Source organism: Falco biarmicus, chromosome 6, assembly GCF_023638135.1.
Source record: "Falco biarmicus isolate bFalBia1 chromosome 6, bFalBia1.pri, whole genome shotgun sequence".
In the NCBI taxonomy this organism is placed as follows: Eukaryota; Metazoa; Chordata; class Aves; order Falconiformes; family Falconidae; genus Falco; species Falco biarmicus.
In genome coordinates this window covers 39,106,832-39,113,716 of record NC_079293.1, presented here as the reverse complement: position 1 = coordinate 39,113,716, position 6,885 = coordinate 39,106,832, and positions in this window count along the sequence as shown.

Here is a 6,885-nt window from a genome sequence, read left to right as displayed (position 1 = left end):
ACTTGCAGACATGTGTAAAAGTAGTCTAACACACCAAAATGGTGAGCTTAATGTGGCCCATACCTTGCAAGGAACTAAGCAGGGAGAATGTCTGGAAGGGAGCAACATGACCATGACCCTCAGAACAGGGGAAGAGAAATGAGAAAAGGGATGGGGGGTGTGGGGTGTGTGCACAAAAATCATTTCCTAGCATGTGGCATGCCCAGTGGCCCCATGCCTACAGCTGCCAGGAGAAAGGGAGAGGCCCAGCTGGTCATGGCATCCCATCTGGAGCTTGCTGCCACCTGCTTGACTTGGATGCCTTGGGTGTTTTGCAGTTAAGATGGGCCAGAGGTAGTGAGTGGAGGTCCTTGGTGACATCTTCCTCCTCTGCAGCTCATCCAGAGGTGTCGACATGGGAGTGTCATTTAGTGGTGGCTCTGAACAGAACTGGTTGCCAGCAGGAACTGCTGTTCCCATGCCCCCCCTACACCTGCCACCCCAGACCAAGAACTGCTTCCTGGAGGATCGTGCCAGTGACTATATTGATGGGGTCCTTTCTCTCTCCTCTTGCCTCCCTGGGGCCTCTCTTCTTCATCAGGGGACCCCACAGAATAGAGGAAAGCATGCCTGCCTACCCTGGAGGAGGAACCAAGGCAGTCTGTGGCTTACAACTGCACGCCCCCAGCTTCCCGGGAGCAAAATTTTCTGCAGAACAGCGGGAGCACTAGGACAGACCCATCCCTGCCCTGACTTCTGCCTGTGAGGAACAGGGGAAATGAAGATTTGAAGTATTCAGCCCACCAGGGCCTGGCAGGCTACATCCATACAGCTTGAACCCCAGGAAGCTCTCTCCCCTACAGCCTGTTTAGTTCTGCAGTAGCAGAATAGCTAGAAGCTCAAGGCATTTGGATACAGGGGGCAGGGAAGCAGAGCTGGTATTAGCTGGTGGGAGCAGAAACTAGCTTTTTTGGTTTTGCACTGAATGGAGGACAGAAAACCTACTGGTGCTTCAGGTGCCTCTCAGGGAGGTCAGTGAGACCTTTTTAATACAGCATCCAGTGTACTTTGCGTCATGGCTGCATAATGCTAAGGGTTTTGCTTGCCTCACTGCTATTTGCTTGAACAGATGGATGGCAAAAATTACCCACAGTTTACTTTTGCTAGTTCCTCTGTTCCACAGAAATGCTGTGGGCTCATGCTTCTACTGGAAATGGCATGACAACAAAAGTGTCAGAGCATGGCAGCCTCCTCCCCATGTCCTCCCAAGCAACAGACAACCCGCAGATTAATTCTTTGGACTCCCTACTAAAACCAAAGCTGTGCAAGCCATTCTGTATCTCCATAGTCTTCTCACAAAGCCCCAACCCAAGTGACTACTCAAGGTGCCATGTTTCATCTTCAAGGTGGTAACGCACAGTCAGAAGAAGCCTCAGGCGCAGGACCCCCTCCCCTCCTACTCATCCGTAGAAAGGCAGTACCTGTTTGTTCAAGTTGGATGCTGCCATGCTAATACCAGGAATTACTGAGGTAGGGTGTGGTGGGGAGCAGGCCAGAGAGGTGCTGCTGATTGTGCCTTCACAAAAGTCTTCTGCAAGATTCAGGCGTGGGGAGCTGGCTTGATGCCAGAGAGAACATTCACCTCTAGACTCGCCCTCATGGCAACCCCAGGACTCAGAGACATCCAAGCAGGCATTAGATTCCACCTGATCATCTGTTCAAGGCTTTTGTAACAGTAGCATGTCTCCTGTGCTGCCTCCAACAAGCAGTTGTTGGGTTTTCAAAATCACAGCCACCTTCTTCAAGGCTTTAATTTTTATTTCTTTTATTAACTTTAACTAGATGCAGCCAAAAAAATTAAGCCTAAAATTTAGAGTGATTTTCTGTATTGTTACAGTCCATGGAGAGAGAGTGGCACTTTCAGGGGGAAGTTCTTCTCATCTAAGGCAGTTATTTTAGTAAGGGAGAGATTGCCTTCTGCTCTCTGGTGACTGTAGAGGAAACATAGATGACTAGGTTACACCAGACACCAAAGTTTCAGTCTGGTGAATTAGGGTGAGAAACCTCACCATTAATTCTTCTAAATCAAATGTAGGACCAGCCTTTATATGTAACTTCTCTTTACTTTTACAAAAATCTATGTATAGTGAGCATGATAGGACTGCTACTTCAAGCAATGGAAAGATAGGAGATTAGGTCCAGACAGCCCAGAAGTAGCCCTCAAAAGTGATGGCATTGAAGTATTGCCAGTGATTTGTTACAAATGCATCTCAATTCCGAAGCATATCTGAGAGCAAAATATAAAAACAATTTTTAAAAGTTATTTTTGGTTTTTGTTTTTTTCCCCCCAGTTTACAGATAGCTATAAATAGCTACAATTTAAATCTGGGTCTACCCTTCTGGCCTGCATGACTTTATGCAGGAGTGTTGGGCTCTGCCTTGGATTACTGGTGGCTTTCTGGTTGTACAGGGAATACAGACACGTAAGCACCTGGCAGAGAGCAAGCTGAAGCTGTGGTTTTGCTTCCGTGTGAGGAAGGGCACAGTCTGGCTGCTGTAAAGCAGAGAAGAGCAGCACAAACGTGGCGGCCTGAGCCGGGAGCAGTGCAGGGGGCTGGCTTGCACCTCCCAGCTGCCCGGGCTGCGCTGCCTGGCTGGCACCCACAGCCGCTTCACTCCTGAATGAGGCAAAGGGCTTTGTTTGCTTCCCTGCCATTTTCTTGAGCAGCAGGTTGGCACAGTCACCCCAAATCTATTTTTTCCTATTTCCTCTGCTCAACAGAAATTCTCTTAATTCTCTGCACTATCACGAAATACCACGAGACTGCCATTTACCTTGCCATGAAAAACAGGCAGTTCAGAAGGCCTATGTTGTTCAATATTTCTGTACTGGTGAATTTTGGTTGATAAGGTGGTGGGATCAAAAAATTGTTCTGCTTGTCTAAAAAGTTCAAGTTCTTTTTCTGAACACAACTCAAAATAGTCAAAACAAAGTATCATTTTGCCTTTAGCTGACAAACATACCACACTTGGAGCTAATCTCTGGTTTCATGATGAGGGCATTATGGTTTGCCAGCCTGTTTACTTCTGTATTCCTAAGGTGTGGTGTGGTGTGGTCTGCTCTTACAGATTTCACCGATTCTTGACCTCACTAGTTTGCACGTATCCACATCTAAATTTGAAGCTAGCAAGAAAATCTGCCAAGTAATGTTGCTTCCTGAAAAATGCATGAATTCAGCCAAGTTGCTGAATTGATGAAGTCAATGGCAAAGTTTTAATACATATAAAGCAGTGTCTGTACCCTTCAGTCTCATAGCTTTATCAGCTGCAAACCTGTAAAACATTACTCCTTAAAAATAAGAGTTCTGTGATTGCCTTTGTAACACTTTAGGGCTCTAATGTCCCATATCCCTCCTCACCTTTGCATTCTTCACCTTTGGAAATGGAATATTTGAATGAATGTTGCTGAAAGGTAAAAGCCAGGGATTACAAGTTGTCATGGTTTAACCCCAGCCAGCAACTAGGCACCAGCCAGCAACTAGGCACCAGTCAGCTGCTTGCTCACTTCCCCCTGGTGGGATGGGGGAGAGAAACAGAAGGGTAAAAGTGAGGAAACTCGTGGGTTGAGATGAAGACAGTTTAACAAGCAAAGCAAAAGCCACACGGACAAGCAAAGCAAAACAGGGAATTCGCTCCTTCCCACTGGCAGGCAGGTGTTCAGCCACCTCCAGGAAACCTGGGCTCCATCATGTGTGAGGTTAAGACAAACACCGTCACTCGAACATCCTCTCCTTCCTTCTTCCCCCAGCTTTATATACTGAGCATGACATCATATGGCATGGACTATCCCTTGAGTCAGTGGGGATCAGCTGTCCCAGCTGTGTCCCCCCCCAGCCCACTCACTGGTGGGGTGGGCTGAGAGGCAGAAAAGTGCTTGGCTCTGGGTGGGCCCCTTCAGCAGTAAGGAAAACACCTCTGCATTACCAACACTGTTTCCAGCACAAATCCAAAACATAGCCAGTCCCGTACAGGCTACTCTGAAGAAAATTAACTCTATCCCAGACAAAACTAGCACATAAGGAATGCTAAGTAAAGGATCTCTTATGGAGTCCCACCAGGAGCATGGTAGAAAACTGAAAATAGAGGTGCTTCAGGGATTTGCCCATTCTACTGGGTAAGACCCAACCTCAATCCTGCTGCTGGGTGCAAGTATCTCACATTAAACAGAGCAGCAGCTTCTGAAGCCCCCTGAAAGGAAGGGAGCTCACCAGTGTGGACGAAAGCCCCTTGTGTCTTTTGAAAAGATCCCATGCTCCTGAAAATGCGGTTATGACCCTCCAACAAGTCTGCATCGCTGACAGCGACAGGCAATGGTGAACCAGACACAAGGAGCAAGGAAGCAGAATTATGCCTTAGTTCAGGAAACAACATCACTTGTAATTTGTTTGAGGCTTCCTGCACATCACCCAGAGTCACAGGCGCACCAGGCAGAGCACACACTTGGCAGCTTTGTACAGCATCATGGTAATTGTTTCTATTGTGACTCAAACCATTCTAGATTTAGTCATCCCTTCTTCAGAGACGGAAAGTGATCTCACTTGTAGGTCTCTGATGTAGGGAGCTGAGGTACACAAAAACCAACTACAGAAATAAGAGCTGTTTCCTGGAGTGCCTGGCAGGCACCCAGTAGCTAGGTGTGTTTGTGGTTCACAGTAACACCGTGACCTACTACAAAGCTTTGGAGGGAAAGGTAAATTGGCCTTTAGCCGGCTGATCGCGGCTAACGCCACACAAGCAAGGAAGTAACAGCCAGCCTTGTGAGCTCATCTCCCTCTGTGGCATCGTATGCCCAGATCGGGTATCACAGAGACTTGGTTAACTAATACATATAATATCGGGTGCCCTGCCAAATCTTTGAACCTGTTCCTGTTGCTAACAATAATCCTGCTGAGACACAATGCTGACATTTACCAATTTACAGTCCAAGAAACACAAAGTATTAGAGAAGTTACCAGTCACACTGCCAGCTTTGTGCTTTGTGCTTTGCTTCCAGGTGACCCCTAACATCAAGCGCATACAAAAATACCTTGTAATTATTGCTTTGCATGGCTTCCCCTTGAACAAATACAGTAATTGTTTTAAGATTTTAAGTAATCCCAGGGGCAAGGAGACATGGTATATCCAAATGTGTAAAAGAGGAATGTTTGAGATAGTCTCACTATTCCCTTGGCATTGCTACAAGTCAGAAACTGGAGATCTTTCTGTGTTTAAGCCGTGATCTCAGATCCAGGAAGGGTGCAGCGTGACAAACTAGAGGAGATTAATATCTTGTCCTGCCAGGAGACAGCTTTAAGATTTCTCAACACCACATGTCCTCTTCAAAGAATGAGACAGGCTACCAGTATCATTTACACCACTCAATACCACTCCAAGAAGGCATCCATTCAGTTAATACATATCCTAGGACAACAAGCATGACGTGAGACTGTTCCAACAAACCTATAAATCATCGTCAATTACAGCATCATACTCCCCAGTGTAACTTATGGGTTAAATGCTTTCAAAAAATTATTAAATACTTTCAAAACTACAAGTGGCTTGCTTTGTACCTTCACAGTTTTCTATACAGTGGACCAAGTACAGCCATTACACTAAGTACTTGCAAGTGCTGCCTTCTCTTGCAGCAAGGGCCAAGTTTGGGTCAGTTATCCCCATAGAGTAGTTTCACTTAATGAGGAAGACAATGACCCAGATTTCAGACAAAATGAGTAAGCTCCAAATTCCCAGGCCTGTTGCCATAGTTACTCAAAACCTACTGGTAAAAAAGGTGGGAAGAAAGGGAAGAGGAGAAAAAGTAGGAAGAGAACAATATCGTGGTCAGGGTTAGGCCATGTGATAGAGGTGATGATCTTGAAGGAGCAGGACCTCAGTGATGACACTCCGAGCAGGTTATCCAGGAAGCCAGTATTTCTGCCTTGTGGTTGCTATTGGGTTGATTCTGTGGACATTGGTTATTTGTAAGTGGTTACCACAGTGACTGAATGCAATGCACTGGCAGCTATTAGATCAACAAAAGCAGAAAAGGATCGGATGGGGAGAAACAGACTTCTCTACAATTTATTAATAAAGAAGTTGCCTCATTTTACACCAAACTGCTTGCTTTTCTGCTTTACAAAGATGGTGAAACTTGCAGCAATGTCTTATTCAACCAGAATAAACTTTTTAACATCTGCACAAGCTGACAGCAGAAATTACTCTAGCTCTATAGAAACAGAACCGCAGACATACAACATTACGCAGTTAGCACTGTTCTGCCCCAAATGCAGAGAGGATCAGAGTATCCTGTGAGACACAGGCTGGAAACCCGAGCGCTGGGAACTGTGCTTGTCAATCTTTCCTGTAGTGCCATTTTATGTTGTTGGTAGTCTGTCACACTGCATGAAGGAACAGGCCATATTCACAAAGGGCTTTGTGCTAAGCCCAGCAATGAATACAACACACTAGTAGGTTTTATATTGTTCTTCTCTGTCATCTTTTTATTCCTGCTCTTCTTGACTCCCTTCACTTTCTTATGACTGGCACGTACCACAATAACACATCTGCGCCTGTGGCAGCATAATACAGATTCACATCAACTATGTGCGTTTCCAGTGTAAGTAAATGCACTTGATGCCCTATATATTAGTTGGGCCACAATACAGTTTGTATCAGTGTTAATGCAAGAACACAGGGAAAGTGCTGGAGTAGCTGGAAGACCACTCTGTCCTAATCCGGGATTGTTTTTTCTGAACACATTACTTCTAACATCAAAACCTCTCCTGGTCCCAAGGGGCAAACTCCCCCTTTCTTGCTGCCTTCTCTCAATCTGCAAACTTAAAAGACTTTTTTTTGGTCCCCTTTCCCTCC